Here is a 13,777-nt window from a genome sequence, read left to right as displayed (position 1 = left end):
TGTACCAGTTTACTGTAGTTATCTTCTTTAATATGTGAACAACGAATATTACAGTCATAAAACCACTTCAGCAACATTCTTGCTTTAACAACTATTCATAAATCTTAGGGCATATTTAAATCCAATTTCTACATCATAAATAATACATACATTATTGAAAAGTAATCCTTTTATACAGCGATGCTGTATTTGGCTGCTTACAGGTGTTGAGAGCACAGACTTCCTAGGACAGACTAAGAGACACTTGCAGATGACACAGACGTGAAGGAACAGGAGTGTGGGATGGTCTTTACTCTGGCAGTCCTGTTCCTACAGTGGTGAAGGACGTCTCTGCCAACTGCCAGTGAATGGCATGCCATAGGGATGAAAGTCCCATTTCATGTCAAAATTGATCACAGTTTGGGTAGGTTTGAAGAATAAAACGTGCTGCATAATTTCAAAGTAACATCTGACAACATCACCAACTTCCACCTCTCTCTGCACAGAGAGTGAAGAGCTTATGGGCTATGCTGAAAAAGTCCATGAGAACAAAACGTCTGGTTTCTTAAGGTTTCTATGCAGTACAAGTTGTGATGAACCATATAGGGAAAAGAAAGACTTTGGGTATTGGTATGTAAATGTTGATAGCCACATTTCAATGCTCCTCTTAACATTTCAACTTTCAGACCAAGAATAAGGGAACAAATAACTTCCAAGAGATTGCAACATATCTAAGAACAACCTGGAAGTACTACAGCTGAATTTGTCTTAAAAATCTCTCTAAACTTAAAACTGTTCACAGGAGGAAAAAATAAAGTGGTTGATTGCATTTCACTTGCAGGAAAAAATGTAGCAGGAACACACACAGAGAATATTTGGTATTCACCCACCATTTTTATTACAGGATTTTGATGTTGCTTCCAAAGGTAGTGGTAGACACATCTGAATCCTCAGAGGTGGAGCTCAAGAAAGACAAGATATTATTCAGAAAAGATGAAGCTTTTGTCATTTGGGATAAAACCTTATGTTCCTTAAACTAAGAAATCATGTTACATTTTTAAATAATGTAAAAGGTCTTTGTTAGACCTTAAGATGTTTTGGAGTGAACATATTTTTTCAGTACTTAATCTGTTCTGCCATTTATTTTGCCATTACTACATTTTTCAGGAGTCAAAATTTTGCATTTCCTTATGTTCATGCTGAGTAAGAAACTATCTGAAATGCAGGATTCCCACTGATGTCAGTGGGAATGGGACTTATCACTGCATGCATTCATGCTGTGAGTCATGCTAGCATAACTGTCAGATGATCACATTTCCTTTAAGCTTGGCTTTTTAATTTACTATAATTATTAGGATAAAAGGATCGTAGGATCATTCAGGCAGGAAAGGATCTTGGGAGGTCTCTAGTCCAGTCAACTTGAAGTAGCTTCAGCTTTGAGGTCAGACCAGATTTCTCAGGGTTTTAACCAACTGAGTCTTGAAAACTTCTGACGATGTAAACTGTGCAACCACTCTGGGCAACCCCTCTGGGTAAAAGATGACAGGTGGAGGAAAGGTGTTGGGTTTTTTGTTTTCTTTCTCACTGCCCAAATGTATTTGGATTGTCAGTAAATTAAATTATTTTTCCTCAATTCAAGTCTGTTTTGCCTGTGACAGTAGCTGGTAAGCAATCATCCTGTCTTTATTTTCACCAAACAAGCTTTCCCATCCTATTTATTGCTTTTTGTTGAGGAGGGGGACTGACTGAGAGGTGGGTGTCTGGCTGCAGGCCAAAGCTAACCCACTGTGCCAATACAGACCACTCTGATACTTCATTCGTTCCCAGCCTTCACATTGAGTTGACCTATTCACCACCACCCCCTGAGTCTGATCATCCAGCCAGGTTTTTATCCATCTTAATATGTATATAACATCCTAATGTGCTAATTATTTCAATACTATTCTTAAACTTTTTAAAATACTACCTATTTATATTTTATGGCCTTTATTTTACTTGATAGTGGACTTCATATATTTTACATAATATTCAGTAGTTCACAAACATCAACTGCTGCCTGAAACAGTGTAGAGAGAGATTCATAAACATATGAAACCTTGTCTGGATTACAGATAGAGATTGAGCCAGAGACATATCGAGCCAGAGACATATCAAGCCAGGAAAAAATGCTCAACTATTATCCGGAAGAAACTAATCTCTTCTATGGATGAAATCAGGTAAGGATACACTTTGGCCCTTACAGTAGCCCATCAACACTTTACATGGGCACATCCAAACTATTATTTTGTGAAATTTTAACATAAATCAGCGTTAAATGCAGCGCTTAAGCCAGCGGTTTTGTGACAAATACATTTTAGAGTTTTCCAAAGTCCAATCCACTTCAGATTTAAGAAGGCTAAAATTTGATGTTGACCCCTTCTGCAAGTAAATGGCGAGTTGAGGAAATTGTCTGAATTGCTAGAAGTTAAGGGCATGGGTAGCAGTGTTTCACGACATGTGTGTTTCACAAGATGTGTGTGTTAACTCTGGGAGATTACAGGTAGGAAGGCAGCCAAGAGGATTTATTGATACAATAGATACTTATATCTAATTTATATCTTGCAAAGAATTGAATGACTCAAACCTAGCTCTGTAAGTAGCTTATTTATAAAACCACATGGCACAAATAAGGTGGCAATTTCTTTCTTTTCCATACTTACTGTTTGTTTGTTACACTCAGATACTGTGCACAGTGGTGAATCTTCACTGCAGAAATTTTCTCTTGCCTGGCTAAAAGTGGTGGCGTACTCCCTGCCCTTGCCATCCTGGCCTTTATTTCAGTAACCCTGCACAGGTGATAACCACCACTGGAAGTTGTGATGGCTGCATCTGATTGTCATGGCTGTATATGACTCAAAGTTGATTCAGGTGAGACAGATAAAGATGCAATAGCCAAGGGCTAATTTGAACAATGCACCCAGCTACCAGGGCTGGTCAGGGTCCGACTCAAGACAAGTTTGAAAGAAACTGACCTCAGTAGTCAGTGGGCGAATAGGACTGCAAGTCAATTATCTTACTCCATAAATAGTGGATGACCCAGGGCCCACTGAGCTCTATTCCTGCATGTCAGGATGTCCCTTTCAGTAGGGACATCTTCTGAGGTTATTCCTTAAGGCTGAGAGATTCCTTGCTGCAACAGATTCTTGTTAAGTGATTTAGCATGCTAAACTTTGAAACATTAGCTAAGTGGTATAAAGGATTGATTGTGCACATATAATCCTTTAGATATAAATCATTGACCAAGCCTGAGACTAAGTCTGGATCCATCTGCACATGAAATCCCCTCTGAGAAGGAGTTTAGAAAGCAAAGGGATTGTTTCTGAACCTCATGATTCAATGGGAGGGTCTCACTGACAGTTTTGTCTGACCCTGTCCTCTCTGCAGTAAATAAAGTGTATCTTGCTATTGGATCTTCTTAAACCACTGTCACATTTACTGTGAAACTTTGTTAAATTGCTGTTTTATACCAATAAATTATTGCTGCTTCTCTCTTATGTATGCGTAAAGATGAAGTGCGTCAGTCTGTCTGCAACACTGAAGAGCTGCCAATATTTCCAAGTTCAGCATATTACAGTATCCTTCACCCTCCCATCTCCTTTAAGTCCTCTCAATCAGCTGTAGACTTTCATTACAAAGCAAAGACCAATTTATTTAATTTCTCTCATGCTTCACTTGATTTAAATTCATTTTTCTAATACCTTTACATTCCAGTAACTTTTATTCCTTGCCTGGAATTTAGAAAGAATTTAGATCCCAGCGAACAGGAAAATGCAGTCAGTATGGAATGTTTAATACATAAATATGATATAAATGCTGGAGCATTTTTGTTTGTAACATTTTGGTTGCATTGAGGTAGTAATTATAAAAATCTAATTTTGTAAGAAATGGTAAACTATGCTCTGTCACATCCAATTAGTTACACAAGCAGCTTTCAAATGTAGTGCACTGATCACTGCAAAAAGCTGTATTTGCATCTCAGCTGCAAGGGGCTCAGACCAGAGTAGAATATTCTGTAGGTTTTGAGGGCATTCAGACAGTCTTTGGGACAGCTGCTTTGTATTCATAAGCCAATGTCAATGGCCCCAGAAGAGCTGAAACCAATCTCTTATGTCTGAGAAAAAAGGAGAAAAAAACCCCCCAAAAACCCCCCAACAGTGGGCTAGAACAGTGGTTAGGGTATAACAGTCTGTCAGTTTTATTCCTGCCAGCTGAATGTCAAATGCCTGAAGGATTTAGAGAACAGCAGCCTTAGTTTTGCACCTCACTTTCCTATCTGTGTAATTAGGATGTTAATTATATTTCTGTTAATCTCAGGAGGGTGTGGGCTATTGAAGGCTGCAGCCTCAAAAGGAAATAGGTATGTCAGCATTGCCGTGTTTGAGGTCTGGAAAACAGTTCAAATGCAGAAATTGATATCTAGGCTCAGGAAAAACTAGCCTATTCCTTGTTTGGGGCTATGGCTCCTGGTCTTCTGTGTATGCCCCATCTGCACGCCTATGTGATGCTTGAGCTGAGACCTGTGCGCACACCATTTCCTGGCTGAGCAGGCTGGAAGGGAAGTGTGATGCATTTCAGCATCTTCTGGTTTTGAATAGCCAAGAGGTCAAGACTGCAGTACCAGTGTAGACTTAGACACCTCTGAGTAGGATTCATGTGGGTAGGTATGTAAATGTGTAAGTATCCTATGGTGTTCTTTTCCCTCTAAACGTTTAGCAACACTGTTAACTGTGCAGGTGAGAAGCATTTCTTTTGCAACATGTTTTATATACAGACTTGGGAAGATGAAGTGGAATTTAAAGCAAGAGAAGTCTACACACAAACCATAGGGAAGACCAGCATTGTCATTGCTGCGTTTCACGAATCATTCACTTTCAGTGTTAATGATGGTAGTAGTGAAGAGGAACACATTCTTCATTCTGGAGAAAACACCGCTGTCTTTTCCTTGATCTGCCTTCTCTCTTGATTTTTCTGCAGTTTTGTATCTGTTCTCTAGGTGCTTATATCAAACAAATAAAAGTACAGAGGAGTTAACTGACCTGTGTACCCGAGACTGAGTCCCCCTTCACCCACCATGCCATCCAAGCCAAAGTTTGCTTCCCACTGGCTCCCCTTGTCTCAGCATCAACAGACAGGAGCTTTTATTATCACCTGTGGCTGACTGGGAGCATCTGACCCATTCTGGTGGAAACTGTCTGTACCAGAAAAGCATATCACATTAACAGATTTCCAGCCCTCATGAGAATCACAGGTGCTAAAGTTAAAAATTACAAAGCTACCAAACATACGTGGCGAACATATTTCACAACTAATGTAAAAATGCCTAAGAAACTGTGAAGAATGTTAAAGCTCCAGGGAGCAGTTCCAAAAAATACAAACTTGCCTGTTCCTCTCAGCAAGGGCCCTTGATCATAATTCAGACACTGCTGTTGTGAACTTCATCATTCCTCAACAAGCAAAAGAGGCAGCCACAAACTATGTTATTTTCTGTGAATCAAGTCTTGCGTTGTCGGCCCAGCTAAGTCAGTGTCATTTACTGCAGTTCCTCATGTTGTTGAAGAGGTGGGTAAGACCTAGGAAATGTTCATACCCACCTGAAGGACTCCAGATGAACTCACACAAAAGTGTCATGGGCACAAAGATTATTTTGTAGAAAACACCTTGTTTTGGTGTTTGGGTAGATGAAGTAACCAAGTAGTCCCCATTTTTTCTTTTTTACATCTTTATGTCAAGCACCTAAAATATAGTGACCTTCCTGATGAAAGTCTGTAATTAAAATTAGGATGCATCTATGTGATATTCCCTTATAATGAGGAAGATGCATATTCTGAAATCTTTGCAAATCTTGTTTCTGTTTTTAATGCTGTGTGTTAAAACACCACAGATTTTTCTACTAAGTCTGCCCAGCAAACTTATTATTTAAAATTATATTGAATTAAATTAATCATAGCATATTCTCAGCTGATGAAATTTCACCAGGACATTTTTAGCTATAACACAGATTTATTATTCATAAATAAGAATAAGATAATAATAAGAAATGCGATGATAATAATACTCCAATTTATAGGTCTAACAGTATTTCTTGAATGGTTATATCAAGTTTTTCTTAACTTTTCTCTAGTTCTGTGATTTTTCATAAACACTCATTCTTTAGACAATAGGTATTTTCTGGTTTAGGTCTCCATACTCAGGAGTTTGTTGCAGAGTTTGAGATTTTCCTCAAGAGCAATGATCTCCTAAACCCAAGAATTTTTAATTACAAGCATTATGCATTTTTCCAAATTTGAGGTTTCGTTTCTGTAAAACAGAAAAAATAAATAATTTAGGATGAAAACAAAATACCTGGGAAAACCAGGTAAAAATAAAACCTTTATACAAATGCTTCTGTTTGTTTAGAATAGATGAAGAAAAAAAATTCTCCCACAGAACCAAGCAGGTGCAACAATGACACTGTCAACTCAAATGTAACCCATGAGTGATAACACAGGTATATGCAGGACATGTAAGCATGAAGGCAATGTTATGATGTGTTTTCATCAGCAGTTTCTAGTATGAATGGTCTAAAAATGCATCTCAGACCTGAAGTGCATTGCCTAAATTCAGGTTTCCTCTGCAGATTTCTGATTCTGTAGTCAAAGGAGAGAGAGAGAGAGAGGGACACACCTTGGGAGGCTATCCCTCTGAGGAAAAGATAAACGTCTCTTTGGCAGTACCTGTCTATTAGTTCTTTACTAGATTTTGTTTAGTGATATCATTTTGAATAGAAAAAATGTGGACTCAAGAATATTTGTCCTGCAGTGCTAGGAAAACTACGTAACCATTTTATTTTATTTTTTCTTCAGGTACTTTAAAACTGCCAGGCTTGACTAGACATTCAAATAGCAATAAATTTTGCCTTCTTCAAGATAATTTTTGACGTACTAGCTGTAGTTTTTATCTGCTGTCTGTGAGTTCTGTCAGCTCCTTCTTGGAGAAACAATCTAGGCTTGGGCAAATAAAGTTGCATTTGCAGCAGTGATTTTGAGGACAGACTGTCCCTCGGACTGTTGTTACTGAACGACTTGTCTGCTTTCCAATTGTCATAGCAGCGACAGTCTGGAAAAGTCTCCAGAGAGTTTTTGAACCCAAGATCACAATTTACATTCCTGGCCGAACTATATGCCACCATAAAACTCAGAGAAAGCCATCCAAAGGCATAAGTAGTCTAGAAAAGCTCTAAATTTCCTTCATGTTAACGTCCGGGCTGTGACCAGTGTTAGAGAAGTGCAAAGCTGGTTGAAATGAACCTTTTCCCCATGCTTTCCTTTGTCTCAAATTCCACCTAAATATCTACTTAGGAAGCACTTCTTGTGATGGCAATTTAATTTTCTTTGCAGCTAATCAAATGTGGACGTACCATTCCTGGATTTTCTTTACAATTGTCAGTCCAGGAAATTCCAGAGCTGCAAGGCAAGGTCTGCAAAATAAAGATGCCTTTTGGCTTACCTTTTTGCTCCCTATTAATTTATCTTCATGAACAAGTGCAATTGCCAATAAAAAGATTCACAATCTGTCTTTTGATTTATATTAAGTTCTGACAGAATTTCTCTTGGAAAGATGCCTGCCATTTGACGTCAGAGCTCTTGATACATTTGCTTTTCATCTAGTGGTTGGGTCAAGAAAGCTGCCATCTGCCGATGCCTCTGTTTCCCCCATCATGTTTCTTGAATGTTTGATTCCAATGATGCAAGCTTTGAGGGTTCCTTTCTCAGGGTTCCATTTGAGGGTTACTTTGAGGGTTCCATTTCCATACAGGGAGCTAGATGCCTACATCTTGCCCTTAGAACTGTAATCATACCCGAGACCATGTCAGTCCTTCCCTTGATTCTCAGGTCAAGTGTGCCTCAGGCGGTCCAGTTTCCCTGTGTGAAAAGGATTGAACAGAACGCCATGCACTGTACAGACATTGTAAACATAGCGGTTAGATGTATTTTCATTATAGATGTAAAAGGCCAAAATTAAAGTAGGTCACATGGTCAATGCACGGAGATGCGATATGCTGGGATATACCTTGACATACTTTCCGAAGGCACAGAGGGATTCTTAGCTGAAATCTGTCACAGCTACAAAACTAAATGAAGCCCATCTGATTCAATGCTACCGTCATGTTTGTAGCATTTCATGTATATTGACAGATTTTCAGGAAAAATTCCAATAATCATTTCAGCATTGCATCATATTTCATAACTGTGTTACATTGCCTTGTAAAGGTCTGTGTCCTTATCTTCTTCAAAAGTCTGTTTTTCTTGCCTAAACTTCATCTCCCTTAACGTGACATCGAGGTCAACTGGCCCCAGATGTGTTACAAACGGCACAGTCTTCTTAATATGAAAAGGCTGAGAAGTGACAACTAAATTATAGCCACTTTGTGGCCAAATCACCACAAGCGAGGTTTAAAGAAATGAAGAGCTCAGGATTTATTATCACTTTCAGTCTCCCCTGAGGTAGTGTCAAACATAGCCAGGTCAATCCTGACATGTTTCACTGTGAAAAATGTCTGCTGAAGGAAATTTCACTTATTCTCTGATCCACTCACCCACCTGCCCACTGAGTCTGCAGGTAAAAATGTCCAGACTAATTAGACCAGGGGTCCTCAAACTTTTTAACCAGGGGGCCGGCGCGCAGATGCAGTGGCAGGAAGCCATCTGGGGCTGCTTGGTTCCCCCCCCCAACCCCCGGCAGGGGGGTTCTGTAAATACCGGGGGCCGGATTAAGGACCCCTGGGCCATAGTTTAAGGACCCCTATTAGACTATCTTCAAAGTACAGCACTATGTAGAAATACTGTCATCAGCACCACGCAAATAAGGAAATTTATCTTTCCTGTCTAACATGAGGCTAATTAATGTAATTTGACATCCACCTACATATATATATATATGTATGTATGTTACATATTGAAAAAAAAAAAAATTTCGTGTCAACACATCAAAAATGTGATCTTACTCCAAAAAAGTGCCAATACATAAAACTATTATATATGAGATAGAAAAATTAATATTTTGATATCCTCAGAGCTAGTGTGACCTAAGCTGGAAAATAATTTTCAGTTCTAGAGACTGAGACTTCAGAAGAGACGCTGATCTGTGAAAAGAGTGCAGAGCAGATCCAGATATATGATACAGGGTTTTTTACATATGTTGAAAATTCATGAAGAAATGTACGTATGAGAATGTGGAGCCCCTGAATGACTAGAAGACACTCGAGATTTTGAGAAAAAACTTTGTCAAATGCTTTTCCCTAGTTCCACCAAAACCTTTGCTATGGCCACAGTTTATGTAGTAGAAAATCCATTGTGTGCATTTGTTCATGGACAAAAATACCACCTTATTTGCTTCTAGGACCCCATCATTCTTCGCATGAAATCTTTAATGTTATAAAGCTGAGGAGAGGTTGTAGGTATCTATTGCCTTTAAAAAATTAAATAATCCTTGAAAAGTAAAAAAAGCTTTTAAAAGGCAAGTAAGTAAGGATTTCTCATGTTAGTGCTTCCTTATATTTAATATTACTAAAGGGTATTTTGTTATCACTTTTTTCACAAACATTCTTTTTGAAATAACTATTTAAGTTCTAATAATCTAAACAAATAACAATGACCACAACTGGGAATATGTTTCTTTATTTGCATCTGTCACTGCAAAATTAGAGAGAAGAAACCCTGCAGAGTTAACATTTTTGGGAAGCTGCAGTTGAACAGAACCCATTAGAAAGAAAATGTGGGTCTTTTTGATATTTTGGCACTATTTCATGCAAAGGGTATAGGCTGCAGCAGAAGCATCAGCCATAATTTGTGATGCAGTTAACATGAAAAATTATACAAGTAGACTTTCAGCCAGTTACCAAGGCCCTTTGCATGCTACAAATGCGCTTTTTTGCTTCATATCTACTGAAGTAACATGTTCATAAAGTATTGAGGTCCTTTGCCACTCTTTTGCTGATAGATAATGTCAATGAGTTTGAGTCAGCCTACTATTTGTGGAATATGTAGATTGTGCTTCTGGAAGATCATGACTTAATGTTGAATATAGTCACTTAATGTGACTATATAGAAACTAATGTTTCTATATAGTATAGAAACAGTGATTTGTTTCCTTTGTGTTGGTGTGTCAATACAACTAGGTGATATTCAGCTGTGTTTGAAGAGTCCATGGTTGCTGAAGGAATAAAGCACCAGCCATCACCATGTCATTACTTTTTGTAAGGCTGTGTGGTAAGTGAGGACAGCAGTTGGTTAGACCTATATCTAATGTTTAGGAGGCATAAAGGAATACATCCAAAGACATATATTTGTGCCACTGGCAGAAATGTAAAATGCCCCTTGAATTTGGTATAAGATTCAGATTTTGAAGTTTATTTTGACTATCATTTAATAACCAGTATTGTCTGACTTCAATTTCCAGGAATATAGTTATTTAATATGCTAAAAGATACATTAGAGTAAGCATGTAGAACTTTATGAATTTTTTGAAAGTAATGCAGAAAAATCAATACCTCCTCTGCTGTTTTCTGTTTCTCATACTTGCAAACCCTCACAAACTTGTATTTTTTAGTTTCTGGCTGCATCTTCATACCAAGAGTGGATTGGCATGTGGTCAGCCTGATATGCACCGTTTCAAATCCCAAGTCTGGCACAGGGAATGCATTCTAGGGGTCAACTGATTGCACTGCCCAAGCCACTATCAAATGACAGCTTCAGTGCTGAAACTGAGAGCATTGACTCACTATGCTTAGGCTGGGAAAGGACGGTCCTGGGGATGGAGAGGGCACTGCCTTCATTTAAAGACTGGGGAAGTACAGATTCATCTTCCTCCTCTAAACTCCTTTTCTAATCAGCTTGTCTGAAGGGCAACCCCTTCTCTGGCATGCTTTCTGGGAGCTCTGAGTGTATGTGAGGAACAGCAACCGTATGGAGTGGAGACAGGTCTGGAAATCCCATTAGCCCAGCCAGCAGGCTGGCTCCAAGTGAGCTGGTGGCCAGTGCACATACTGACCAAGAATACCACAGGCAACGCTTCCACTCTGCTGCTGCTTTATGTGGAAAATATCACAGCTGATTTTCTGAAAAAACAAAAACAAAAAACCAAACCCAAAGAAAAAAAACAACAAAAAGAGAAGGTAGTCCAAATGTTTTTAAGTGATCAGCAATAGGAGCTGATTAAATGAGGCAATTTGAAAGGTTATCTAATGGTGATTGTCCCCTTTTTTCACGTTCACATAATTGTCATGACATACGGAAAAGAACTTTGCAGTTGAGGTGGAGGGACAGCATCAAACTGTCACATTCTGTGTAACTTAAGGAGTTCTGGGATTCTCTGACATGCTTGTGCTGTGCAGGCAATGTGTGTGAGAACGCCTTATTACTCTTACGGTGTTTGTTCCTTTCTGAGAGGAAGAGAAGTACAGTGATGGAGGATTTTTATTTTCTGGTCCTTCAGGCTTATAAACTGTAGGGTAAAGAGGAAGGCAGAACTGGTACTAATGTCAGCCAGGAAATTAAAGGAAAGATATGGTCACTCTTCAGACCAGGGAGCCATTACAATGCACTTCTCCAGAATAATGTCAGCACGAGGTGTAAAAAAGCAGCAGAGTGCCTCTTCTCATGAGGCGTCATCTGCTTCTGCTCTCAGAAGAAGCACAAAAGAGAGATGTGGTTGAAATAACTCTTTGCTACTTGGGAAGTTCACTGTCATGCTGCAGCTAGGAGTCTGAGGCCACTGTGGGTTCCTCAGCACATCTGGATGAAGGTGCAACATGAAGCAGTGGAGCTGTTGAATGTGAACAACTTGACGACTGAGGCAACGGTGGACCAATGGCAGGCAGCAAGAACTCCTGAACCTGCACTACCAAGGGCAGGATTGAATGCCATAGATAAGACCACAACTATCAGCTGTTTTGACATAAGATTCTTCCAGATTTGCTGGAGTTTCTCGAGTGGATGTGATACCCCTCTGTCCCTTCACAAAAGCAGAGCAAATGTGTGGTGGGCAAATCAGTGACCCACTGAAGGAACCACTCTGTCTCTAGCAGTAGGGGAGCACACCAGCTTGGCTGCTGTCTGCAGGGCACCCCCTGGCAGCCCTCAGCATCCACTGTCACTGGGTTAGCAATGATAGGGACATCACATTCCTACTGGTACCTCTCAGCCTGACACCTAAAACCCTACCCATTCATTTTTTGAACCTTCTGACACTGCCCGCCTCCATGATCGCCTACAGCAGTGGGGGCAGCCCCAGCCTTGGGCATCAGGCATCTCCGGAGGATGGGGATGGGCTGAGGCTGGGCAACAGAACCACACACAGCATCGAAGGTGTGAGCGCACAATGCTTTTATCTGATTGCAGATGAGGTTTTCTATTGCTGTAGATTTATTTACATGGTGGGGGTTTTCTTATTTTTTTTTTTCTCCTCAGTGGTCCTCTTGAAATGTCCAGCTCTCTATTGGCTTTTTTTGGCTATTTTTGTATTTTGAGCTGACATATAAAGATAATCATCAGAGAACTCCAATGTTCCTTTCCTGCATTGCAGCCACCAGTTATGAGTTTGGTGTCACCTAAGTATAGTTTAAATTATTTCCTCTAGGTCCATTTTTAAGCAAATAACTGATTCTTTGGACCTGAACATAGATGAAACCATTTTGCAAACAAAGACTCCTTTCAGCTTAAATGAGAAGGTAATGTACTACCTTCTCCCTCATTCTTTCTTACCCCTTCCAGGTCTATACAAGCAGTTGTAATTCATTCAGACATAATACTATTGTAAAGACATGTGGTTAAGAAAACTGAGACAATGTTAATTTGTGTACAATACGGTGGCAAGTAAGGAGGTGCAAAACTTCCCAGAAAATAAATTTTAAAACAAACAGAAATTAGCTTTGTTTGGGTTCCTCTGTGCTAAGGGCACTTAAATATAGTAAGGTAGATATTAATGATATTGTCATCAAGAGTAAAACCACAGTAAAAGGAGAGGATGAGCAAAACCAAGGTAGAAACTGAAGACTAAAGAACCACCAAATGGCTTACAGGAATCACCCTGTTCTGTGACAGTCTGGCAATGTATAGCATTTCTTCCTAACTCATGTTTCTACATGACTATTATTTTTGCCCATTTTTTCCCTAGCATTAATTTCTGGAGCTGCGCAGCACGCCACAGAGTGCCAAATGCAGTCTGTCTGAGGCACACTGAGCTGACACGGAGGTCACATCTGATGCACCTTTCCATCATTGCTTATGCTAGGCCACCATGCAGACAGGACTTCCCGTAGTTCCCTTTGAAAGCAATTAAAATGCTAAAAATAATTTACAGAAAAGCAGGTTTATGGTGTAACTGAAATTCCTTGAGATAGTCTGTACCTAGACTCACGCTGGCTGTGAACAGGCTGAAATGGCAAAGGACTATCAACCAGGCCCAAGGGAAGGCTCAAAGGCTGTAAAAGCTAAAGAATAGTCAGGGAAGGGATTTTAGCCCAAGCCCAAGCGGGCAAAAGGAGACGACATTAGTCCTGCTGCCTGCAGGTGTGTGGGAAAATCACCTCGAGGCGGGGGGGAATTCGAGAAAATTGCATCCTAAAAGAAGCATAGCATTACGGAAAGCATTTTTAGGGTAAAATACAGCTATGGCCTTCAGGATGGTTGGCATGCACAGAATCTGTATCACCACAGTTCCCTAAGCAGCAGCTCAGCGCACATGGATAGTGGTGACGGAGGACGCACTTAAGGCAAAAAGC

General features: G+C 39.8%; 1 long non-coding RNA gene across 1 annotated transcript; it reads right to left on the bottom strand.

Moving 5' to 3' along the window:
* Positions 1-4,739: 4,739 nt before the first annotated feature.
* Positions 4,740-7,502, bottom strand: LOC129784674 (uncharacterized). Its single transcript, XR_008747685.1, has 2 exons — positions 7,415-7,502; positions 4,740-6,315 (listed from the first exon to the last, which is right to left on the bottom strand). It is a non-coding gene; the product is annotated as an uncharacterized LOC129784674 (long non-coding RNA).
* Positions 7,503-13,777: the final 6,275 nt, after the last annotated feature.

This window comes from Falco peregrinus, chromosome 6 (genome assembly GCF_023634155.1).
Source record: "Falco peregrinus isolate bFalPer1 chromosome 6, bFalPer1.pri, whole genome shotgun sequence".
Lineage (NCBI taxonomy): Eukaryota > Metazoa > Chordata > Aves > Falconiformes > Falconidae > Falco > Falco peregrinus.
This window is presented reverse-complemented; position numbering and strand designations above follow the sequence as displayed.